This window comes from Lissotriton vulgaris, chromosome 4_1, assembly GCF_964263255.1.
Source record: "Lissotriton vulgaris chromosome 4_1, aLisVul1.2, whole genome shotgun sequence".
NCBI lineage: Eukaryota > Metazoa > Chordata > Amphibia > Caudata > Salamandridae > Lissotriton > Lissotriton vulgaris.
In genome coordinates, this window is record NC_141691.1 from 780517496 (window position 1) to 780544815 (window position 27320).

General features: G+C 45.9%; 1 pseudogene; it reads right to left on the bottom strand.

Annotated features, from left to right (window-relative positions):
- Positions 1-2184: 2184 nt before the first annotated feature.
- On the bottom strand, positions 2185-27103 carry LOC147722589 (uncharacterized; annotated as a pseudogene).
- Between the last annotated feature and the right edge of the window lie 217 nt (positions 27104-27320).

The following is a 27320-nucleotide window of genomic DNA, read 5'->3' on the forward strand; positions in this document are numbered from 1 at the left end:
TGTAACTCACTTACCCTGACTAAAAGGAAGGGTCCCTACTTGGACAAGGTGCATACCACTGCCGAATAGAGATCCCCATTTCTAACACTGGTAGGCTGCGGTAAGGATAGGACCTGTGTTTGTCTTCAACATGCAGTGATTGGTGTACACTACTTCACGGTGCAAACCATTATGGGACCACAAACTGTTTTCCTTTTTAAAATCTTTGATCACCTTCAGGAATTTTTTGTTGATACTTGAAACTCTGTTTGATTGCTGTACCTGTGAGGCCTTGATAAAATGGGAATCAACTTATGGCACCTGTACACCTACACTATGAAGAAGCTAAAAGTCTTTTGCACGAAGAAGGGGCTGCCTGTGAAGAGAAGATCTACAAGGCGGGATCTTGCGTTAGCCCTGTATTGCTATAAGGAAACAATCCTTTCAGTAACACTCAAGATGACTCTCAGGACTCAGGAGGACTTCTCTGAAAGTCTAAAGCATGTAAGACCTTGGAACATTCCAGAGGATCCCAAACCAGAAACCCAAGAGGGCCTTGCTTCTTCTGTAACATTTTAAATGTGGAAGAAAACTGTATTCAGTGCATTGCTTGTAATGCAAACTCTGAACAAAAAGCTCATTAAATTGAATTTTTTTGTTACTGTGCTTCTAAAATCGATATGCAATATGGACCCATTTCTTACTCACTAGTGAGAAGAAACAGGTACAACTTATCATCTGCTTCATTTTTCATCGCTGCCGTTTCTGTAACATAGCCAGTTTTGATAACATATCAACAGTTGAATACAAACAAAATATAATATGTACAAGGGGGACATGTATTGGATTTAAATTTACATATGCATTCAAGTTTAGGATACACAACACTTTCTTTGCCGGATTCATAATATAGAGAACCTTGAAACAATATTCCAGTGAATGTGTATGTAAATGTAATAGTGAAATTGCGATGTAAGTTGTTACATAAGCACTTTGTGAGGCATAGAATACCCCTTGCATTTGTTATCATTATATATGTGGCTATGTTTTTAAGATGTGTAACCTTAATAAAATATTTTCATTCAGAAATACATTTTAATTCTCCATACCTTTAGAAAACAAACATATAATTAATCTCTGATACCACCACAAAGGGACAGCAGAGTTTTTATCATCATAATTTGTTAAGGACATTTAGCATCATTCTGGTCATTTTAGGTATTGTCAAATTGTGTGTCTTTTTCTCAAGTATGGAACAAAATAACTAATATTTTGTTCAGATCCCTCTTGATTTCACAGTCTCCCTCGCTAATAACTGCCACTCTAGATTTTGCTCTGCCGTTACACATTTGCACAAAATGCCCTATTTTACCACACTTTAGACATTCTTTATTGTTGGCAAAACAAAACTTTGCATCTGAACTATGTGTGTCGCTGCCAAACTTTGAACACACCTTGTTTTGATTTTTATTGGTAAAACTCTTCTTTTGTAAAATATAACCTTTCTTTTTGACAGAGGCAACAGTGCCATCATCACTGTTGTCACTGCCTACTGCGTTCTTGCTAGATATCTCTGCCACCTTCTGATCAGAGCCACATTTCTGAAGCCCTCTCATGCATTTTTCGGATTCCTCAACTACTTTAGCTAGATCTATTGCGGTATGTAAATTAGGATTTTTAGCCGCCCTCAACCTCTCTTGTATTTTCCGATTGTTGCATTGAACAATCAACTGGTCACAAATTAATTCCTCCGTCATCTGCCCAAAGCTACATTTTACAGATAGTTCACGTAACCGAGCAACAAAATCATCTATGGATTCCCCTTCTCGCTGTTTATTCATGTAAAATTTGTACCTGTTCATAACCAGGTTTTCTTCTTTAGCAAAACGAATTTCTAATCTTGAGACCGCTTCCTTAAATTCATCTAATGACGACTGACCACTGGCTGGCAGAACTTGAGGAAGATATTTAAATACTCTTTGACCCTCCTTCCCTAATGTGGTCATCAAAATGGCTTTCTTTCTTTTGGGTGAAAAACCTTCCCCATCCAATGCTTCAATATAGTTGTTAAACATAATTATCCAATCTTCCCATGATATCTGAGGGTTACCTGGTTCACTTAGAAATTGAGATGGGAGAGCTATATTAAATTGTTGGGCCATTACGCTCACAGAATATTTTCCAAGTCTACTGGACTCTGGATAGTTATCTTAGATGAATATGCAACAACTATACAAAGAACAATAAACATCAGCAAAAGCACATTATGCCAAAACACAATATATACACTGTTAATATATATCTCCCCCCTCCAATAGATGTCCATTCCTCCAATGCGCGTGCTCCTCCGATACAGGTTGCAGTTATCACAATACAACCTCAAATGCTTTGTCAGACAACAGGATACTGATTGTTAAAACAACAGTCACCTTGAAGCTACAAGTCACTCCCACGGCGAATTTCAGCACACTGAATTTCCAGAATAAGGTGAGCGCATCACCGTTGTACACTTGACGCTTGTAGAATCCTCCACCTTAGGTAACAAACGACTTTATCGCCGCTACTCACTCGACGATGTCGCTCGTTGTATCTTCCAGTTCGGTGACAGTCAGTCAAGACGTCCGCTACCGTCTGACGTCACCTCGCAGCACGACGTTGCTGACTCTCTCTATACGTCAATCTTCTCAACGTGCGCTATCACCTGCTTGAATCGTTGTGCACGAGCCTCACCTCAAGCTTTCGCCTCTGCAGACATCACACATTGCAAGCTCCATTACTCAGCGTGCTCAGCGTTGTGGTAACTAAGCAACAGTAATCTTGAGAATGCTTGGCTTGCGCTCTCAGCGTTGCGGTAACTAGGCAACAGGAACCTTGATGAAACTTTGCTCGCGCAGCGATTTTAATAATATCACGCTGGATACAAGTTAAGTTTATCTCACCGCAAGTTTTATAAAGTGCTCCGATACATGTCCTGCACAACGTGGATTCTTTCCTTGGTGATGAGCGTTCGTTTTCTGTAAATTATCGAATAAATAAGTCTTCCACTGCAATCAAGCCTCTGTCGCTCTGGTCAGCATCAGTAACTCTCGCCAAATGTTGTAAGCTGTACTAATCACTCCACGCAGTTTTTGTGGTGTAAAGCTTCATCTGTTTAATTGCAGCACAGAATAAAAGGCTCTCTCACCAGCTGACCAAGCTCCAACTGCCAAGGCTGGAATGTCAGCTGGATGAAGTCACAACACAGAAGTCATAGAATCATTCTAACAGCCTGTAATGAATCAACACTAAAGAAAGACTAAAATCATATTTACAACATTTGCATACATTTAAGGATTCCAATATGGTCACAACTGTTTGAGCATGCAGGACTGTGCCTGTGTTCTAAAAAGCTAACATTTATTAGATTGGTTTAGAGCTTAGTCCAAAGAAAATTATTTCCTCAACATCACATGCTTCTATTCTTTAAAGGAAGATTAGGCTTCATATATTAAAGTTTTCTGCAATCAAAAAGCCTATGAATCAGAATTTTCCACCGAAATTCCTCCTTCTGGAATGTAATAAACCCTTTCTGACTCATGAAAGAGAACTTATGACCCTTTCTGAATACCAATTCCCAAGCCCTTCCTTAATACGACCCCTAACAGAAAGTATCAATGGTTTGTGACCTCAATTCCTAACGCAACCAATTGAAAATGTACAACCTCTCAAAATGGGTACGTACCTGTTAGACCTGGCACCATTGGCATGGGTCTCCCTTACATTTTTACTGTTGCCTCATGTGTTTTTGCTGGTGTTAGATACTTTGGGCACTGAGGCCACTGCTGTCCAGTGCCACAGTGTGAGTGCTCCCTACTGTAAATTGATGTATTGATTAGTGGTTCCCTGATTGGATATTTGGTTTACTTGTCAGACCCTAGTACAGTGCACTGAGTGTGCCAAGGGCATGTAAATCGAAATGCTGCTAGTAGGCCTGCAGCACTGATTGTGCCACCCACAGAAGCGACCTTTTAAAATGTGTCTAAGGTCTGCCATTGCAGAGCCTGCGTGCAGTTTGGTACTGTTATGCTGACCCACTTGCCAGTCCCTAAACCTTCCCTTTTATTCCTAGTAGTCACCCCTATGGTAGGCCCAAGGGCAAGGTGCATTGTAAGCATAAGGTAGGAACAGCCCTTCTGTGGGTGGCCTGTCCTAATAGTGAATTACAGCCATTTTCGTTTTTCACTATTGCAAGGCTACCTGGTCTCCATAGGCCAGAATGGGCAGCTGGATTGTTACATGTTTATAATCCTAGCAGACTCAGAGAACATGGTGGAAATCCGAGTTTAGTATGCCTGGACTCAGAATAATAAAATACATATTTTAGGGAAGTTTATTTTAATATTCTGTGTTTGCAAATACCACTTTTAGAAAGTAGGTATTTGCTTGCCTAAACATTTGAGCCTGCCTCTACGAGGTTGTGTATTCCTTTGTCTGGTTTTGGGAGTGACAGGGCTAGGGAATTTCAAGAGTCAGGCTGGGGCAGCCCGGTGGTGAATAGGGAGATCTGCATCTAGATGGGAGCGAGGAGTTGCACCTGGGACCTGAATAGGGCTGGGCCTTCCATCTACAATGCTGGCTCCACCCCATGTGGTTAGTCTGATGTCTCTGCCCTGCACACTGAAAGAAGAGAAGGAAGACTGTCAACAAAGTGCTCCAGGACTGTACTTGCCTTCCACAATGCTGGCTCCACCTCCCGTGGGGCGTCTGATGTGCCTGCCCTGCGCCGTGAAAGGAAAGGAGAAGTCTGGTAAACAGAGTGCCTCAGAACTGGCTTGAACTGGGCACAGGCCCCTCTCCCCTCAGAGAACAAAGGGTTTTGCGGTATTAGTACTGGGACCCTGATCCCATGAAATTAGATCACTTGTGGATTTACAAGACGAAACCTCTGCTGAGGAGAAGGAACCTGAAGAAATTGAGAAGAGACTATTCCCAAGCTGAAGTGCTGCTTGGGGGATTGGCCTGCAGTGGTTTACTGACTGCCAATGAGAGGAGAAAGAACTTTGTGGACTTTTCTTTCAACTTGTGCAAAGATCTCCAAGGGCTTGGAAGTGAGCTTGCCCCCTGACTGAAGTCCCAGGACCAGTGGACTTCACCAGCCTTTGTGAATTGCTGCTGGAAACAAGTGGCTACAGAAGCAGGGAGCTGTGACTAACTCCAACAACCGGCCCGATGTCCCGTAGGCACCGCATCAAGCAAACGTCCGCCTCAAACAATGCAAGCTCTGCTCTCACTGACTCCGTCCTGACTCCGTCACCGAGCCGTAGCCTGCACCGTGACTTGTAGACACTGCGACGTGTAACGCCTCGCTACACCGACGCGGTCACTGCTGCTGACTTCGAGTCCTGTGACCGCACCGGAGTTGGGCACCGCCTCGCACGTTTCACGACGCACTGCCTGACTGGCACCGCTGTCCAGACTGATCGACGCCAGCTCCCTAACTCCGGCTTGTTCGCCGCACCCCAAGCTGCAAGCACCGCATCGAAGCACCGTCTTGCCCTGCAACGCAGCCTTGGATCCACCGACTCTGCCAATGGGCCGCTGCCTGCACCGCATCGCAAGACAATACGTCCTGCAACGCTTCCTTTCTGCACCGCGATGATCACCGGAACCGGCTTCCAAATCTGTACCTGCCGCCCCAAGTAAAAGGTACTGTGACTAAGTCTGTCGACATTTGAGTGGGCCCGTACTGACGCGGTCTGCTGGATTTGCTAGACTGTTATTTTCAACAACCCTGTAGTCCGCCCGGGCTACCGACTCACAGAGAACCTTGATTAAGACTTTTTAACAATAACTCTTGAAAGCTAATAGTACTGTGGATTCTTTTTGTCTTTTATTGGTCTTGTGGTAACTCTATATAAAATATACTTATTTTTAATATAAAGCCTTGTGTGGTTTCCATTTGTAGTGTTGTCACTGGGTTACTGTATGTGGTCACAAATGCTTAACTTACAACGCTTCTGAAACAAAGCCTTGCTGCTCGTGCCAAGCTACCGAGGGGGGGGAGCAGGGGTTATTTTAGGAGTGTAATCCCCTTATCCTGACTAGAGGAGAGGGTCCTTACTTGTCACAAGTACCTACCTGTGCCAACCAGAGACTCCCAATTCTATCAGTACCTGATTCAAAAAGATGAAGCTGTCTTAGTGGTACAGTACCTCCTTTGGGGATCATGCAGGATGGCCTCAGGGAGAGCAGCGAGTAGTTCAAGCGATCAATGCCCACTTCCCTGACATGTTCCCAAATAGGAAACATTTTTTAAAGCAGTACCTCTCCCTTTAATAGAACTAGGGCTGTAAAATGAAAGTATTTTCTGGTTCAGAGCATGTTTTATAATCATGCAGGGTGCAAAGTAGAATAATGTAACCCAATATTTCTCTGAGTTAGTGTTTTATATTCAGATAGTACAGTTAAGAAACAGTGAGCAAGGTTTAAATCTTTCTGTTTCAGAGCTGCTCTTTCAGAAGCACTAAGGGGCATATTTACAAGGGCTTTATCTCTGCGCTAATTTTCCCAAATAAATTACTCTTATTATGCAAGATGGCATAATAGTGTAATTATTGGTAACTGAATCAGAGAGTAATGTGGAATTCTGAAAATACTTGTATTACTCTGGCACATTTAAAATGACTCCCAGGCATAGTTACTTTGCACAGTACTTTGTGGGCATTTTGGTAATGATTCACCAAAGCATGTATGATTACATGAAGTAGTACCACTGCAGTTGTCTTTTATGTACTCCTACACGTGTTTGTGAATTATCCTGAAATTGACCAAAAGACCTTTCGGTTGGTACTATTGGTATGTGAATAAACCATGAATATTTAATTTTAATCCTATAACATGTATGCGAGATAGTTATCTGTTCCTCTGGTGAGCCAAAGTGCTGGCCATACAGGAGATGGACCTCTTCAACCAGTTTCTCCAGCACATCTAGAGGGAAGGCATTGGCTCTCTCACCTGTTTGGCCTTGCATAGTTGCTCTGAGAGGTGGCACACGACTGCTAAAGTGGAGGAGGTCTTGACAGCAGCAGTGTCAGGAGGCAAGTGAGTTATTTTTCAAACAACGGTGTACATGTACGCCACTTAGGCAGTCATCGGCGTAGAAGGACACAGCCATTGGCCCTCTACAATCACAATCACCAATGTTAGCCTATGGCTGTGTCTGCTGTGGATGAAACTACCTATTGCACGGTCGACTTCTTTCGGCGGTGGTAGGTTCCCAATGCCCAATATGCAAGGGCAGACATCCATCATTTTAGCAGTCGGAACTACTACTATTGATGACTGTGAAGAGCGCCAGCACCACTCCAAATGAGTTTTAACATGTTTACATATGGACTACTTCATTGCCATAGGATTCCCATAACACACATTATCTGTGTATTGGATTACTGTGCATAAACTTTAAATGTGTATGGTGCACTGTACACCACGGTTGGTAATTTTTGACCTAAAATATCCAGAAATTTGAACTACTGTGCTAAGAATACATTTCTGAAAGAATAATTTGCACATTTATGTTACAGACACATGTGAAGGTCATAATGGGGATTATTGGTGGATGTTGGACAGTAAACCATTTTCACGTGGGTAATGTGTTAGGCTTTCTGTACCAGTGCTGTCAAATTACTTTTGAGTGACTCTTCACATATGTTGCTGTGGACATTTTAGGACAATGTTAAAACACTGTTTTCACTCCAAGCATAGGCACCCTGGGAGAGGGAGGAGGAAATGACAGCCTTCAGTGTACCACCAATTCCAGACCTTCAGACCATGGAAGAAAGGGATGTTATCAAGAAGCTTCCTTATGATAGGCAAACAATACAGGATTCATGTCATAAGTTGAAGCGTGATCTCCTTCCATAAAAAAACCACACTTATCCCTCTTATGTGAAACTTATGGCAGTATTGAATTTTTTGACCACACGTGCCTTTTAATACACTGCAGCTATATCTTGTGGTATGTCGCAACCAATTTCAGTGATGTACTATAAGATGTGCTTTCAGCAATAATGAGACACATTGGCAGCTACATCCAGTTCCTCAGTTGTGAGGATTGAGCCAATGTAAAGATTGACTTCTATGGATTTGGCCACACCCTACATGTGCAAGTAACCACTGTGGGCACCCATACTGCCTTAGAACCACGACAAGGCAGGGAACAAATTTACTGTAACAGTAAGCACTTTCATTATCTCGAAGTGCAATGTGTCTGCTTAATGGATTTGTATATCTCAAATGTCTGTGCCCGATTCCCAGGATCAGCCCATGATTCCATCATACTGGAAAACAGTACCATACCCCAGCTGATGTCAAAACTACTACCAGAGAGGGCCTGGCTTGTTGGAAAGTTTGATCTGTCCTAACTTTGTGTAGGTGATGTCAGGTAGTAAGATCAGAAAGTGTGCAACATATTGCTGCACCTATTTCTGTCTTCCATCCAGGAAACTCAGCATATCCCAATCAGCCCATAGATGTTGGCACCACTGAGGAATACAACTGCGCCAGGGGAAGTCCCCTTCAATGAGGCTCATGGAAGAACATGATGGCCAGTGGAGCAGGCTTTTGTGGTCCCAATGGCAAGATTCAGATGTCTGGACTAGACTGGGGGAGCCCTCCTTTACTCACCCGGGAAGGTGTGTCAAATCAGCGCAGCTTGCTGCATGCTCCACAAAATCACCCTGCAATGGAACTTCGCTTACATCACAGAGGATGGAGACCATGAAGTGCGACCGGGTGAGGATCATGAAATTCCAAGGGATTGTGTCCAAGATGAAGGAGCTGACTTGCGTCAAAATCTCATCGACAAATTCTTTTCATGAGTGTAAGCATTTTTGTGAAATGTTATGACTTTGACTGTTTACAGCAACTCTTGTGATGATGTGAGGAGTATGTTTAGGTAAAATATTAGGAAGCTAAAGGTCTGGCAAATTCTGGTGAAAGGTGTTTGTGGAGGAAGGTTTTGACACATTTGTTTAGCTTAGATTGCTGTCATGGACCGTGTACTCCAGTATGTGACTATGTGAATTGTGTCATATGCATGGTTTCATAGCTAATCTCTTTGTTTTTGTCTGTTTTCGGTACCTTCACCATGGCATCTTCATTTGGGCATTTAAGGGTTGTGACATTAGCAGGTATATGATGCTGTTTGGGCGTACTAAGAGGACATGGATTGTTCCTGGGAAGGACTGTCACTGTCTTTGGGTGTACAAAACCTATGCTAAGACAGCTTGCACAGCTTTTGGATGGAAGTCAAGAGGACTCTATTGGTCTTGTTCCTTGTCGTGTGGTGGTCCTAATGCAATATGTGTGCCATCATGGGCTCCAATAAAATGTTGTTGTGGCCTCAAATTATGCTAGTCTCTTTTCACATTGGCTAGATCCTCATTGTGTATAAGCTGCTGATGTTTCTCCTCATTGTAGGCCAAAGTGCTTGTGACATATCACTGACATTTATTTGTGACATTCCACCAGATGCACAACACTGGATTGGAATGACCCTGTGATCAGACACTTTTATACTGCCATGTGTCTGTTTATTTGTTTAAATGGTGTAGAATTCTTCTTGTGAGGTAGGTAATATGGCTTCAACTGATAACATAGACCAAGTTATTTTGCCTATTCTATAGGAAATTGTCTGATGTATTCCCTCATTCTACGCTGTTAAGGTCTGCACCTGAAATAAGACCACTAACACAGAATATTTGAGTCATGCCTGATTTGCTATGTTTCGAACATCATGCAAGCCTGTGACTGGAACAATGGAATAAAGATATTATAAGACAGTATACCTGTATGTATATGTTGGTGTGACATGTTTGTGATCTTTAGCTAAACATTGTGTACATGCACCATATCCATGCTTACACAAGTAGCTTATTCTGGCATTGTAAAGTTCACATGGGAGTACATATATACATTGGTAGATGTGAGATTTACTACAGCCGACAATGCGTTTGTTACTTGTGTATTTATTAACATGATAAAGGTGAAGAGAAACATTGTCTAAAAACAAACATAACAAAAAAAAAAGTGAAATAGTCAGTCATGATGAATAAAATCATTGTTGTAGATTGAAGCAGGGTCTAGTTTTACCATATAAATACCTAAGCCCATTCCTGAAGCATGAGACCCTCATATGGCCCCACCAGCTGGCATGTAGAAATTTGTTAAATTGATCATGCTGTCTCAAACATTTGCTGAACACGGTAGACCCTATGTCTCCCTGATAAACTCACAAAGACATCTTTCCCTGCAGAGGACACGAGCACCAGCTCACTGTCTTTTTGGTAAACAAGTCACCGAGGCCCCACTCCCATGTTGTCCTCGATGTGTACTTCTCTTCTGGCAATCACTGAGATATAGCAAAACCATAGAACAGGGAACATCTCTAATTAAGAGGAACACAATAGGGTAATATTTGGGTGGGGGCAAGTTGCAATATTTCAATCTCTTTATAATATTGATTTTCTGCTAGCTTCAAGTAACCAAGACAAGCAACATGGCATGAGAAAATGACCTCTAACCCTTTATAATCTTCCGCTTTTTAATAAAAGTTTCCAAGAAGTGATGCAAATCATTGTCGGTAAAAGTTCAATTTCATTATGATTGACGGTCAAACATGCGTCATGATCAAGACCTGTGGTTAGCAGTGCTGTTATTAAAATAATATAAAAGAGCTGCCCACATTACATTCGATGGACCACCTTGCACCGTGACACTCTTGGGTCACGACGTGCTTGTGTGCTCCCCGGTTAACCGTTGTTTTCATTTAGCATTCTTGATTAAGGTTGCAAATGCTTTGTTATTTTTTGAAATTTTCTCCCTCTCTCTTCTGCATTGCCTTGATTTTAAGTCTAATTAGATTGCATATTTTTGCTCTTCATCTAGAATAAGTATTTGATACTTGTTATTTACTAGATTGCTTAGAGTTATTTTTGACTAGAGATGTGTCTCTTTGACATTTATTGTTTGAATTTGTTTCTTGAAATAGTGCCACTCCTGATTCAGTTCCGGCATCTCACATGTGTATTTCCTTTTCTTAGATAGAGCACCCCTGCTCAAATTAAGGTGGTATAACACCACCTAAAAAATCACCCTCCAACAAGATGAAAATTGTCTGAACTCCAAAGCTGAAAATACTAGTCCCATCAGAAAGGGAAAAGTGTCCAGAAATAGTCCACAGAGACAATGTACTATACACACTACAAGAAATTAAGGTAGCCGTTTCTTGCTGGCAGTGGTGGGTGTTTTGCCATCTGCACCTCCTTGGTTTTTTCATGGATGTCCCCATTAGCGACTGAGGGGGGATCTGCTGCTGCAGAGACAGGGCTGTCTACAGACCTGTCTTCCTCTGGAATGGGCCTCCCTTCCTGTGGTTGCCGCAGATGTTGGGCCTGATGTTGTTTGACCACAGAAAGAGGTAGATGGTGGTGGAAATGCCCTGCTCAGGGTTTTGTGAATGTCCTGCAGCAGCCTAATTAGGGAGGCCATGTTGGAATTGTGAGCTTTCATCTCATTGCGTATGTCCTTCTGCAGCTGCTTCATCAACCAGATTTCCGTCAATACCTGGCTCTTCACATCTTGGAAGTACTGATAAGCTCCTAAGACTTGGCCAATGGCGGCCTGGGTATGAGTGGTTTCAGTTACCTGACTCTCCCTGGCCTCCACTACCCCTACCCTCACAGGCCTATGCCCTTGATGAAAGGTGCTATCTCCCATTGGTTACTGATTTCTCTGTGATTGGGCTGTTGATTTTTACCTCGGATTCCAGGACTGGGAGGCACAAGATGGCAGTGACCATGCTAGGTACACAGGTTGGGGGGACTGGGGTTGACTGGGGTGTTGCAGCTGGGGTAGGAGGTGTTGGTCTGGGCACAGTGAGACTCACTGTTGCAGTCTGCCTAGGCTGCCCAGATGTGCCAGGACTGTGATCCATGTGCACATGTTCAGAAGTGTTGTCATCACTGAGGGCTTCATCCGGGAGTAGAGTGGGAGACTGATCAGTGGCCAAGCTCTGCCCAAGTGCGATGCCAGATCGGCATTACTATTGTGACATCATTCTGGGTTTTGAACGTGTTCATAAGTCATTTGGAGACATTCAATATTTGTTCTAGAATTGAGAAGCTCATTAGATGTGCTGATATGTTGCATTTTAGATTAAGGAATGAACATGACATATCACAAACATTTAAGCCAACACGGTGGAGAAGTAACATGCCTATTCGACCATTCCAAGGCCTAGTTGTGTACAATACTGGAGAACAAACAACTTGGTTGTATATTTAACAGTAGTCATCATGTGAGCAGTGCAGAGTCAGTGGGACGACTGCCACTTCTAATAAACTGACTTAGCTTTACAAATATTTGAGGTACACTGTTGTATGGTGCCACTCATGCCATTAATAGTTTCAGTTGAGGAGACCAGGACAACATCAAGCTAAGTAGACAGACATATCTCTGAATAGAGCATTGTACGTAGATTGCTCAGTCTATGATAAATTAAAATCATGTCACACAAGTAAGAATGGTCAGATGTACTATTGCATCTTTTTTTCTGTTACTGAAACAGGGCCAAATGGTAGTTGTAGACATTTCAATACCTACTTCCCAACACTTGCCAAATGAATAACTTTATGCTAAGTAAGCATCAGTTGTAATATGGCAGATAAATGAGAATGTGAAAATGCACTATTGCATCTTGTTTTCTGTTACAGAAAACGGGCCTCATGGTAGTTGTAGTCATTTCAATCTCTACTTGCCAATACTTCCAAAATGGTTGGTGTAACATACCTGTTGTCAAAATGCAGTTGGGCTTGCCCATACATTTACATATTGACACATGATGATTTTATAGAGATACACTTACAGACACCAGTCCCAAATGTGGAATGTAATGGAGATTGATATATGCATTCTTATATTCAACAATATACATTGACACTGACAATCAAATACTCTGATCCACCATGGTAAAACCTGAGATGGGAGCATACAGGACAATAAAGTGGTGTGACAGTTAGTGAGGTGTAGCTTACCAGAATCCACTCCGTTAGGTATTTGTGGGAAGCTTTCAGAGTGCAGGATGGCCAATACCTTCTTCTCCTAGGGAAAGAGTTGGAGGACCAGTGCCACTCTTCTGGAGCTCCAGGATGTTGTTTTGGATGCCAGGGAATGCACCTCCCTTTCAGGTCCTTCCACCTCTTCCTTATTTCCTCCTTTGTGTACAGGGTGATAGCTACAGCATTCAGTATGTTGACTATTCTGTCCCACACTTCCCTTTTCCTATTGAGAAGGGTATGTTGGACTTTGGATCAAAACAGTTGTGGCTCTAATCGTATGATTTCATCCACTCAGCCTCTGAACAATGTAGATTTTTTTAAATGACATAACTCTAAATTAAAGTAAGCAACAATGACAAAAAACACCAACGTATAATAGGAAAAAATGCAACAAAAGTTTGGGGTGAGTGTTAAATGGCATAAGGAAAAAGTGCTGCATTATCTCAACAAAAAAGTGTGATCTCTGTCTTGCTGTGCTGCAGTGGAGAGGCAAAGGATCCTGGTCTGGGATGTAGTGTGTTTTAAAGTGGGATTTGCAGGTGTTTCCACTTGGCCAATGGATGTCAGCTGTGTTGTATTTGTATTTATTTATTTATTTATTATGCATCTTGTAGTGCGCAAACTAAAACCCGAAGGTGTCAAGGCGCCTAACAAAAAGATCAGAAAGCAGCACTCATACGCTTACTTATACGCTTGGACAAAGAGGCGTGTTTTAAGGGCAGCTCTGAAAGTTTGAAGGGAGGGGAGGGACCTGAGCTCTAATGGAAGGTCATTCCACCATTTAGGAGCCAAGAGGGAAAAAGCCCTACCACCCCATCTGGCTTTCCGAATGCGAGGGATGTGAAGAAGAAAATGATTGGAGGAGCGGACGTTCCTGCCAGGGTTGTAATAGGTCAAGATAGCTCCAATGCCTGTAGGGCTACTTTTTGCCAAGGCCTTATAGACCATACACATGGACTTAAAGACAATCCGCTCCTTTATCGGAAGCCAGTGCAGCTGCTTCCTGGCCAACGTGGCCGAAGAGCGTCGGGGAAGTGAAGGACGAATCTGGCTGCCGCATTCTGGACTACCTGCAAGCGCTGCATCTGACTTTTATTCAGTCCAGCATACAGCGCATTGCAGTAGTCCAGACGAGACCCCAAAAGGGCGACAGCAAGTTGCCTTCTTGCCTGCAGGGAAAGGTAGTTCCTAATTTTCCTGAGGACATGGATTATACCCCAACAGGTAGATACCGTCCTGTTGACCTGTTGGCGCATGTCCAGAGTAGGGTCAATCATCACCCCGAGATTTTTAGCCGAGGAGGTAGGCTTAGGGCAGGGACCGAGCGAGTCAGGCCACCACTCCATGGACCAAATATCTTCCCTTCCGCCGAACACCATCACCTCGGTCTTCTCCCCATTCAATTTCAGTGAATTGTAAATCATCCACTGGCTGACGGCCTCCATACAAGATCTAAATCTGGAGGCCGTTAGCTCAGTTGACTGGGAGAGAGACACGAGGATCTGGGTGTCATCCGCGTAGGAAACTACCTCCATCCCAAAAGATCTAATAAGTCTGGCAAGGGGGTCACATAGATGTTAAAAAGGGTGGGACTAAGCGCCGACCCTTGAGGGACCCCACATTGCACAGACAGGGATGGAGATAGAAATTTTCCCAGCATTACCCTCTGCTCCCTATGATCGAGAAAAGAGGAGAGCAAACCCAGGGCTGCCCCCCGGACCCCAATCTCACCCAATCGCGATGTTAAGATACGGGGAGATAGGGTATCGAAGGCAGCCGTGAGGTCCAGAAGGATCAGGAGGGATGTCCGACCCTCATCCACACTCATACGGATGGAGTCGAGGACCAGGGTGAGGGCGGACTCGGTGCTATATTCCCTCCTGAAACCATGCTGGGAAGGGTCCAGGCAGCCCGAATTCTCCACAAAGGCAGCTAGATGCCCATTTAAATGGGACTCAAGCATCTTTGCAGGGGCCGGGAGCAGTGAGATGGGGCGAAAAAATTTTAAAACCCCGGGATCTAGGGAGGGTTTCTTAAGAAGAGGTTTCACCACAGCATTTTTCCACTGCTGTGGAAAGACGCCCTCCCTCAAAACCCCATTCATGATCCCAAGTAAGGGGGGTAGAAGAGATCCTCTACACTGCTTCATGATCTTAAGAGGGCAAGCATCTAGCGGAGACCCTGACTTGGTTTTCTCAAGCAGTATGTCAAGATCTTGTAGGGAGAGCGGAGGGAAAGATTCCAGATAACCGGCCAAGGGAGGCTCCGCCGAGGAAACATCCGGGACCGCAGTAGCCGGAGGCTCAGCCGTTGAAACCCTTTGTGACTCCAAAGAAGAATAGATGTCGGATATTTTGGACTGAAAGAAGAGAGCTATGTCATTACAGAGCTCCTGAGATGGAACAACAGGATCGGGGACCTGGAGAGATGTGAGAGAGTCCACGATCCTGAAGAGCTCTTTGGGAGATGAAAGGGAGGAAGTCAGGGCCACAAAGTAGTCTTGTTTGGTCCCGATGACTTCCGACTTATATCTCTTGAGCAGGGTTTTGTGAGCTTCCCTGTCTTTGAGATCCCAACTGGCATGCCATCGACGCTCCTGTCTCCTTACTTCCTGCCTAAGGAGTTTGAGTTGTTCAGAGAACCAAGGGGCTGATGGTCTTTTCCTGGCTGAATAACAGGACCGAGCCGGCGCCAGTTCGTCCAAGGCCTCTGTAAGAGTGTTATCATAATGCGGCACCGCCGAAGAGGGATCCATCTCCCAAATAGAAGACAGACTAGGAATCCATGGGTCAAAAGAATGTTCCCCGATGTTTTTAAGATTCCTGCGTACTTCAAAAGTACTCGGAACATTCCAGAAACTTTCCTGGCTGGGGAAGGCCACGTTGAAAGGAACGGCCAGGTGGTCTGACCAGGAGAGGGAGAAAGGAACCATAACTGAAAGTCTCTGGTCGTTAGAGAAAATCCCATCAAGCGTGTGACCAGCTCGGTGTGTGGGTCCTTTCACCAGTTGGGTGAGTCCACATGCTGTCAGTGCCTCCAGCAACACGGAAGTGTCGTGAGATTCCAATAACTCTAAGTGAAAATTAAAATCACCCAGAATCGTTAGATTCTCCCGACCAAAATAGGGCTCCAGGAACTGAAGCAGTTTTAAGCTAAAGTCTGCTCTAGGACCGGGCGGACGATAGATCAGAATCCCGTTAAATGGAGAGATATGGGAGTCATGTAATGAAAAATACAACACCTGAATAGCATCCTTGGGGTCAGATAGAGGCATAGTATGACATTGAAAGCTGTCCCTATGCAGGATGGCTAATCCACCACCGACCCGGCCTACTCTGTCGTGCCGAGTCAGGCAGTACCCATCAGGGACTGCTTCAATAAGGTCTGGACCCGAGGAGTCCTTGGCCCACGTTTCCGTAATAAAAACCCATGTCGGATTCTTCTCCAAAACAAGCTCCTTAAAGACAATGTTGTTTTTAATGAGTGAGCGCGCATTAACGAGCAAGCACTTTACACTCAGTTCACTAGGAGATACTAGCGAGCGAGGCTGTATCCTTCCAATGGCCACTATTCTGGTCCTTTGCTGAGAGCATACGGTGATGGCCTACCGCCGTCGAGGAACAACCACAAAGGGATTACCAGTACAACTGTGTTTTTGTAATTGGCTCAGTGGGAAGCCACGACCTCGACGAAGTACGCATCACCAACATTGCAGTCCACAGCGAGTCAGGCAGGACACACTCTGTCAATGGCGATTGAAGGTTCAGGTTGCATGCATCATATTATGAGAGGCAGAAAACCGCAGACTCAGCATTCTTCCTGGGACCGCTGTCGTGGAAGTATGGCAGTGAAACCTGCAAACTCATAATCGGATCCAAAGTTATGTTTAGGTAACTTTAGTAATATTGGAGCAGCTGCACATTGTACCACTTGAAGTCCTCCTATAACATACTGAGGACATCCAAGGTAAAGCGAATTACTATAATCCAATTGTGATAGTACAAATGCTTGCACTGCCACTCTCCGAGCGGAAGAAGGTAACCGTCTCAACATTTTCTGAGTGTCCTCAGCAGACCAAAGAAATAGCAGCTAGCTTCCTAGCTGCGTCTCCCGGATAAGCTTACTATCAAGCCATACCCCCAAATGTTTTATAGCTGATTTGGGGATGGAATGGTCTCCAAATGAGCCTGGTCAATGCTAGGTGGCCCAGCGAGTAGGGTCATTTCTGACTACTAATACCTCAGTATTGTCTTCATTAATCTTTAGGCAACAGGCTGACAATTATTGTGCTACCTTATTTAGGCATACATTCAGCTGGTTAGAATCTGCTGCTATGTCAGGGGTAAGTGAGATGACATTCTGAGTGTCTGCATGTGACACTATCAAAAACCTGTGTGAGTGCAAAATCTCTGCCAGAGGATGGGCATAGTAATTTAATAAAGTAGGAGTTAGTGATGAGCCCTGAGGCACTCCACACTTTAGAGTGTGTGATTCTGAATAACGTCTGTTGTCATGAAAAGAGGCAAGCCATTTCAGAGCTAGGCTGGTCAATCCAGACTCCTCTAGTCCATTCATGGAGTGTGATTTGGTGTCAAAAGCCTCATTCAGATCAAGTTATGCAACTGCAGCTGATCCATCTTGGTAAATAATATTTTTCAGCTCTACCATAAAAGCTAAAAGAGCCATTTCCATGCTGCATCCTGGATGGAAACCTGTTTGTGTGAAATTAAGTACCTTATAGTTTTCCAGAAATGAAGACCGGTATTGGTTAACAAATTTTTCCAGCACTTTACGTATGCCTGGTAGAAGGGATATTGGCCTATAGTTTTCTGCTAGTGCAGGGTCTATTGAAGGTTTCCTTAACAAAGGCCTATCAACCACATGTTTTCCAAGAAGGTGGCAGCAGGCCACTCGGAAGTGACTGATTCAAAATGTCCTCTAGAACACTGTAGATTACATTTCCCCCTTACATAAAGGCAGTGAGAGGAGTGAGGTCTAATGAGGAACTTGATGTCACTGTCTTCATTAACCCTACTATGTCTACTTCCACAACATGGGGAAAGGCCAACAGATCTTCATCTTCAGACACTGTCCTGAAGGGTCCAATCAAAGGACTTACCATGCTGTGCTTTCTCTGCAGAGGTGGTATACATGTTATTGACTTTCGCAATAAAATACTTAGCCAGCAAATTACAGCAGGAGTCAGATAGAGGGGGTATAGTTTGAATTTTAGCATGTTTTGCAAAAGAGTTAATTAGTTTAAATAGCTCTTTTGCCGGGGCATAGCAAAGCTGCTCACCAAGATGGTCGTGTAGGCTTGCAGCTCTGCTGGCATCCCCAGTAAACCTTACCACTCTTGAACTATTGCATAGCCATCCTCACAATCAGTATCATACAACATTGCTGATTACAGCATGAAGCACACTGCTGAAGTAAAGACGGCTCCGGACCTGCTCCACCTTGTGCATGCCCTCTGAGGCCTGGAGGTGCATCCAGGGGCCTGCTGTAGTGTAGTTGTGTGAGCCCCACAGGGACAGGGTTGCGGAGAGGGGCTGCTTTGCGGAGAGCCGATGAATAGGCTGCTGAGCCTGGACCCAATCAGAGCCCTGCAAAGGGAGAAGAAGCAGATGCGGTGTCCTGAGGTAACTGAGGACTGCCGACACTCAAGGGTGAGTTAAGTTGGGACTGGACCTGCCGGAAGCCTGCTGCCACAAAAGGAGATTTAGAAAAGGGGGTGGTGATGAACAGAGTGTCTGAGTTAAACAAACCACTCTTACCCAGTCCAAAGATCAGGGCTTGATCCATCACCGTTATTTATCTCACTGCCCCATCCCAGCTCAGAACCTGGCTATATGCAAATCAGTCTGTCCCTGGCCCAGTGCATCATGGGAACAGGGCAGACTAAACTACCAAGCCAATTCTTCACCAGAAAGGAGACAAGCTACCGGGGACCGGTTTCTGGCATTTCAGCCTTCTTCGGCCCGGCTTGCTTGAATCCTGATGGAGCAGTGAGAAAGGGACTCATGTCTGAGTATACCCTGCCACACCTATAGTGGCCAAAAACGATTTAGAAAAGGGGGTGGTGATGAACAGAGTGTCTGAGTTAAACAGACCACTCTTACCCAGTCCAAAGATCAGGGCTTGATCCATCACCGTTATTTATCTCACTGCCCCATCCCAGCTCAGAACCTGGCTATATGCAAATCAGTCTGTCCCTGGCCCAGTGCATCATGGGAACAGGGCAGACTAAACTACCAAGCCAATTCTTCACCAGAAAGGAGACAAGCTACCGGGGACCGGTTTCTGGCATTTCAGCCTTCTTCAGCCCGGCTTGCTTGAATCCTGATGGAGCAGTGAGAAAGGGACTCATGTCTGAGTATACCCTGCCACACCTATAGTGGCCAAAAACGATTTAGAAAAGGGGGTGGTGATGAACAGAGTGTCTGAGTTAAACAGACCACTCTTACCCAGTCCAAAGATCAGGGCTTGATCCATCACCGTTATTTATCTCACTGCCCCATCCCAGATCAGAACCTGGCTATATGCAAATCAGTCTGTCCCTGGCCCAGTGCATCATGGGAACAGGGCAGACTAAACTACCAAGCCAATTCTTCACCAGAAAGGAGACAAGCTACCGGGGACCGGTTTCTGGCATTTCAGCCTTCTTCGGCCCGGCTTGCTTGAATCCTGATGGAGCAGTGAGAAAGGGACTCATGTCTGAGTATACCCTGCCACACCTATAGTGGCCAAAAACGATTTAGAAAAGGGGGTGGTGATGAACAGAGTGTCTGAGTTAAACAGACCACTCTTACCCAGTCCAAAGATCAGGGCTTGATCCATCACCGTTATTTATCTCACTGCCCCATCCCAGCTCAGAACCTGGCTATATGCAAATCAGTCTGTCCCTGGCCCAGTGCATCATGGGAACAGGGCAGACTAAACTACCAAGCCAATTCTTCACCAGAAAGGAGACAAGCTACCGGGGACCGGTTTCTGGCATTTCAGCCTTCTTCGGCCCGGCTTGCTTGAATCCTGATGGAGCAGTGAGAAAGGGACTCATGTCTGAGTATACCCTGCCACACCTATAGTGGCCAAAAACGATTTAGAAAAGGGGGTGGTGATGAACAGAGTGTCTGAGTTAAACAGACCACTCTTACCCAGTCCAAAGATCAGGGCTTGATCCATCACCGTTATTTATCTCACTGCCCCATCCCAGCTCAGAACCTGGCTATATGCAAATCAGTCTGTCCCTGGCCCAGTGCATCATGGGAACAGGGCAGACTAAACTACCAAGCCAATTCTTCACCAGAAAGGAGACAAGCTACCGGGGACCGGTTTCTGGCATTTCAGCCTTCTTCGGCCCGGCTTGCTTGAATCCTGATGGAGCAGTGAGAAAGGGACTCATGTCTGAGTATACCCTGCCACACCTATAGTGGCCAAAAACGATTTAGAAAAGGGGGTGGTGATGAACAGAGTGTCTGAGTTAAACAGACCACTCTTACCCAGTCCAAAGATCAGGGCTTGATCCATCACCGTTATTTATCTCACTGCCCCATCCCAGCTCAGAACCTGGCTATATGCAAATCAGTCTGTCCCTGGCCCAGTGCATCATGGGAACAGGGCAGACTAAACTAAACAAAAGGAGAGACGTGAGTCTCGCTGTCAGCGCTGGAGGGCCAAGAGACTGCTGACAATCACCGCAGAAGAGTGAAGCCTGGCCCGCCTTCTTCCCAGAGGCCCCGCAGTGACATGGGCAATAGATGTGCCTGGGGAGCCAGCTGAGTGGGCCGCAGCTGGCTGCCTTGCACCGACACTACCTCATGCTGTTGCCTCTTGCCTAGAACACTTGCTGAGACTGGGCTGTTACATTGCCCTTGAATTGCATTGAGCCTGCGGTGCCAGGGATGGGCCTGGCCTTTGGTGGGGGTAAGGCAGCCTGTCTGTGAGGCCGGTCCGGGACACATCCTTGACCCTCCGATGCTGCATCCGCTTAGGCTGCCGCGATTGTGCCATCCATGGTGAAGTTCTGGTGCGCACATGTATTATCCCCTCCCTATCCGCTCCTCACATTTGAAAATGTGTGTCTGAGACTGCTGTTCCACAAATACTCTGACCGCCCAAGAATATCACACTGCGGACTTATCCGAGGTTAGATGTGCAGCCTGATTGAACAGGGGATGAATGACCCTTGATAGCAGACAGACAGAGAAACATTGCACAGGATCCTGATGCTCTGCCCCCCTGGGAAAGGGGACAGCAGAAATCCTGGAAGGCGGCTAGGGCTCAGGTAGTGCAGTTAACAGCATCTCCGTCTATTTTCACTATTGATCTACCTTGCAGGACATTGCCCCCCAGCACTGACCCCCTCCCCATCACCTACCGGGCCTGTACTATGGTGTGCGGAGACCCAAAACAACGCTGTCTAACATTCGACAAAACTAAAGCCTCAAGTACTACACTGAAACCCGCAATGGCGCGGGGGAGTGAGCCAGAGACATCCATGACACAGCCAGCTGGAATTTACGCCCTTATGGCCGTACTCCAGTCTGGATTTTGGGCTATGGAGGGCCGTGTGGCTGGATGCAAAGGGCGATGCTGATATGATCCTCAGCTCGGCAACATAAATAAGACACGCTTCAGAGGGGACGCACCCAAGCTAATGCCTGGAGACTTTTTGAGAACCGCACAGGTACCAGGGGAAAAATGCCAAAACCTAGTTATGGACTCAGGATGTGGTGAACCCTGATGCCTCTCCTTAGACTACAAATCTGTAACGCTGAGGGAAGCCTGGCGAGATGCTGACAGCGCCCGGTGTGGTTATGCACAAACTCAGACTGATCACGCTTGCTGGAATATAATTGAAACTGTTTCAGTTGCTATGGTTTTGGGTGGGTGTCCTTGGAAAAAAATTCTGGGGATCAGAGGGGGAGGTGGGGAACAGGATATTGTTCAATGTTGGGACCGTTTGCAATTCTGTTACTGTTGCTGGAGAGGTGTCCTATGCCACAATTATATCCATTACTTTACAACATGACAAGAGTTGCTAACATGAACCCATTTAAAGATACCACACTGGTAACCTGGAATATATGGGGGCCTAATAACCAACATAAAGGCATAAAGGTATGCGTTACCTACTATGCCACCATGTAGACTCCCAACAAGAAACTCACTTGCCTCCCAAGATATCACAAACATTTACTACGGCTTGGGGCCACCACATTTTTTTTGTCTAATTATAGCTCATATGCTAGAGGGGTCTCCATATTGATTCACAAATGAATACCCTTCCACCTGCAGGAGCTCCATACCTATGTTGAAGGGTGGTACTTAATAGTAGTGGGGAAACTCATGAGGCACTGTGTCCTACTGGTGTGTACTCCCTGAAAACAAGCAGCCCGGAATTCTATATTCACCTAGGGACACAATTGGATAACCTTGAAGCAGATTAAATCTGCATGGGAGGAGACATTAACATTCTACTTGAGGCAGACCTCAACAGCACAGCAAATGCCCCAGCCACAAAGCCCTGCATGAGGAGAGCACTCCAGAAGCTCTGTGACGCATTTCCACAGGTGGATGCCTGGCGTCAGCGTAACTCCCGCCAAACTGCATTCACATTCCACTCCTCACAATAAAACACATGGACCCGTCTTGATTATTGGTTACTAACCCTCACCCTTCTCCCATGAGTATCCTCCATATCACATCTTCCACATATGCTATCGGATCACTCAGCTATAATACTTAAATTGCTAATCCCCAGGTCTGAGGGGTTTGAAAGGCCATGGAGATTCCCAAGTACGAACCTACAAGATGAGGTGTTTTGTTCGGAACTCTGTGCTGCCATAGTGGAATATTTTGCAATTAATACGGGTACTGTAAGCTTGTGGCCTACACTGTGGGAAGCCTTTAAAACATACGCCAGAGGGGTATGTATCTGTAGGAATGCAGGGCTACTATGGTACCTTCGCAACACCCTGACCCAAATCGAGGACCAATTGACAGCCCTGACATGGAAGCAGAATCCAAATTATCTACAGAAGCCGCAACTCTGCTTGATGATTTTCGAGAGGCCACTGAGAGAGAAGCTGAATACCTGGGGAAATATGCAGCAGCTAGGAGATACAGTAAGGGGGAAAGACCCGGGTATACGTTGGCTAAACTACTATGGCATTCCTGTGGGTAATCATACATCTCCGCTATCAGTTGATCAGCCTGCACACTTATCACTAATACCACTGGTATCCAATCTGCAGTACTTGCATATTACACTGACCTTTACACCACCAAGGTATCCCCGGATGACCAGTACAAGTTGCAATACCTTTGGCAGATTGCAATGGTGTGGCTCCCTAAGGCACTATCTAGAACATATAGAGAGTAAGGAATTTCGTCCTTGGATGCTGGACGGGGAATACTCCTGATCCCCTGGTCAATCTTTATAAAGAACAATTGAAGGAGTATTACCTGATGAGGGAGATGAAGGCTTTTCCAGACTAGGAAACACTGTTCCTTTGTTAGTAAACCCCTCACTCACCACCTAGTGGTGACTTGCTTCATCATCGGGGCCCACCCAAGTGGCCTAGCGTCTCTTGGGTGTGCTTCAACACCTGAGTTACAGTGGAGCAGGTAGTGAGGTGTGGGTTGCAGACAAAAAAAGGTGTGAGTGTTAAAATTGTCCTGGTTAATACTTCGTATAGATTTTAATAAAAAGGTAACTGGACAATATTAAAAAATAAAGGTGAGATACTGGGAGGGGAGTTACGACCTACGTATCTCTGCTATGTGTTGGTCAACATGTTTCTACCATTTGGGGTGATCCCCGGTATTCTTCAGGACCAAAACAAGGAAGTGGGAGGTGTGGGTCCCCTAAAAGACGCACCCTGTCCTAAATCCTTGGTCATCCAGATGAAAAAATATTCCTCTGGGAAGACACTCCTAGAATGTAGGGTGCCAACAAAAACTGGAGTAATACTCTAGTTGGACTTCAGCGAGCAGGGGGGAGGTGCTTTACTCGTAGCAACATATTAGTTGGTAGTCATAAGAAAAGGCTGATCACCTACGTCTACCTTCCGCCGCTCGGTTACAGTGAATGGGCGAGCGCGGTATGTATATAACTGCTAGCATACTTCCGGGGTAGGTCACGTGGTCGCAACGGAGGCCCTAAGGCACATCAGCAATATTTAGCTGAATCTTTCACAGTAGAGGAGATCCAACAGGCCATGGACTTCATGGATGGCTTCAAAGTGCCTGGACTAGATGGATACAGAGGTATCTTCTGTAAAACATACATACAGGTCCTGGCACCTTGCCTCCTGGAAATGTACATGGAAGCGATGAAACAGAGCTAGCTCCCACCTACCCTCCGTGAAGCCGTGATTGTCCTACTTCTTAAACCTGGGAAAGACCCGGCGCTCTGCAGATCATCTTCATCCCCTTCAGCCAAAAACCCAATTGCTGAAAAATTACACTTTGAAAAAGACATGTTGATGATGTTTTTCTGATCTTGGCTGGGAATGTGGTCAATCTTGAAATGTTCTATTCCTGCTTAAACTCTAGTTCAGTAGATATCCAAATCACTATCAGCTAGATTCATGAAGCCAAATTGCGATCGCAATAGCTGCGAATAAGCAATTGCGATCGCAATTTGATTAAAAGGAATTCATGACAGTGTAATCCCTAAAAATGCGAATTCGCTAAAGAAAACTTGCGATTTCGCAAATAAATTCACAGAATCCTGGAAGAAGCCCATTTGCGATTCTGAAATAGCGAGAAACCCTGGAATCTGCGAATTCATCTGTTAAATCGCAAAACAATCGCTATTCATGAAAAATCGCAGAATGCGAAAATCCCGAAAATCGCAATTTGCGACGCGCAATTTAAGGAGAACCCAAACCAGGTGGTAACCAGTAAGGAAAAGAAAAACTTTAAAAAAAAACGTTTACAAACCACCAACAGGTGCAGGCCTGACCAAACACACTTAAGGATATGCAGCTGGAGCATGAGGACTCTCACAATGCCAGGACTCTACATGGTGGTCAGGCGGCGAAGGCTACAGTGAGCAGCACGGAACTGACGTAGGATCCAGGAGCGGATATTCAGCCTGCGGGTCACCCTTCTGGGCCAAACCAGGGAGCAAATATACGCTAAGTACCGCCTGAATGGGGCAATGATCATCAAGCTGATCCGGGACCTAGACCCCCTGATGCAGCACCCAACAAGGAGGACCAATGCTGTGCCCGCACATGTCCAGGTATTGTGCAGCCTGCACCTTCTGGTCTCCGGAAGCTTCCAGGGGATAGTCGCTGTTGCAGGGGGGATATCCCAGCCCACCATGTCCCGCTGCCTAAGGAGTTTCCTGGAGGCTATGCTGACCCGGCTACACCACTACATCTCATTCCCCACCAGCCAACAGGACTTGAATGAAACCAAGCTACAATTTTACAACATAGCACAATTTCCACATGTAATAGGATGCATTGACTGTACCCACATCCACATCTGCCCACCAGCACAAACGGAATACATGTATCGCAACCGCAAGTCCTACCACTCTCTCAATATCCAGATGGTGTGCAATGCTAAGACAATCATCACGGACATAGTGGCACAGTACCCGGGAAGCACACATGACTCCTTCATATTCCGGCACAGCGGCATTCACACACGACTTGCCAGGGGAGACTTTGGTGAAGGACACCTACTAGGTAAGTACACATGCCCCACAATAGTACACTGTGATAATGCAGCTGCGCAGAACAGGCACAACCCTCTGCTCCTATCATTCAGGTGACAGCAGCTACGCTCTCAGTGAGTACCTCCTCACCCCATACCTCAACCCTGCAACACCACGGCAACGGCGTTACAATGCTGCACACATACGCACAAGAAATTGCATTGAGAGGACATTTGGCCTTTTGAAGAGCAGATTCTGCATACTGCACAAGACTGGTGGGGCCATCAAATACAAGCCAGAGGTCTGCTTCCGCATCGTGGCCATGTGTGCAATCCTCCAAGACATTGCTACCAAGCGCAGGATACCTGTAGACATCTCTGGCAGTGAGTCGGAAGGGGATAACTGACCACCTGCACATGTGCGTCACGCACGCGGGGAGAATCCTGCAGAAGGACACAGGCGCCGTAACCAAATCAGCATGAACTATTTCTAGTGCACCCACTCCCCACACCCATTACTTCACTCATGCATGACAATAGTAATAATGACATGAGTCAGATTGAGTTAGACAGAATATTTGTTATTGTTACAGCACAATAAAGTGGGGATTCCCCAAACTGTTACATGATTGACATATTGCATCATATTTCCCATGTTCTTGAGGAGGGCATGCTTGTAGCAGCAGCATGGCCCCTCATGGTAATATTCAAATTTTCAATGCCCCCTCCGGGCAGATGCTCCCAATCTCCTTTCCACATCCTGCTCCTGATTCGGCCGTGAGGCAGTAGAGGGCCTGCTGCTGCGGCGGGGTGCTACCACCGGTGGCACGGACTGGCTACTATGGCTGGAAGTAGCCTCACTAGTGTCGTCACCCCCCCGCCTGGCCATGGCCAGTTGCCTGCATGCCCTGTACTGCTGTTGTCACCTGCTCCAGAGCTCTCGCGACATCCTGACAGCACTGGACCATTTGGACCTGCATGGCCAAGGAGCGTCCCGAGAGCTGGGAGGTCGCGTTGCCAATAATGTAATTGGACCGCATGTATGCTGACAGGCGGGTCAGCAGCAGCCCGTGTCTGCGCCGGTTGAGGTCCCGCTGGCTGTACATGGCCTGGGTGTTGGCCTCCATAGCAGCTGTCATCCTCTCCATGTGGTCTGACATCTGACCAACATTCCTGGCGGTCTTGTTTAGCTGGAGGTGTATAGCCGTGAGATGACGGGCTTGTGTCTGATGGACATGGAGCATACGGCGCTCAATAGAGAGCCCACCTGGCCGCACGACTGGTCCCCTGCCAGCGCGGGAAGTGTAATTGCGCTGCTCCCTCACCAGTCCACTTGACTGGCTCCTCATAGCCGCAGGGCGGCGGGTTTGTCGGCGTGATGCTGCTGGTGTTGTCAGCCCCACTGGTGATTGAGTCATGCGCTGTGGTACTGCTGTGCCTGTTGGCGCAGAGGTGGCACTGTCCACAGGGGCAGGTGGTGGAATGGCCGCTGGTGCGGCAGCTTGCCCTCATGGTCCTGGCTGTGGGGATAGATGTAATTCTCCCTCAGTGTCCTCTGTGATATCC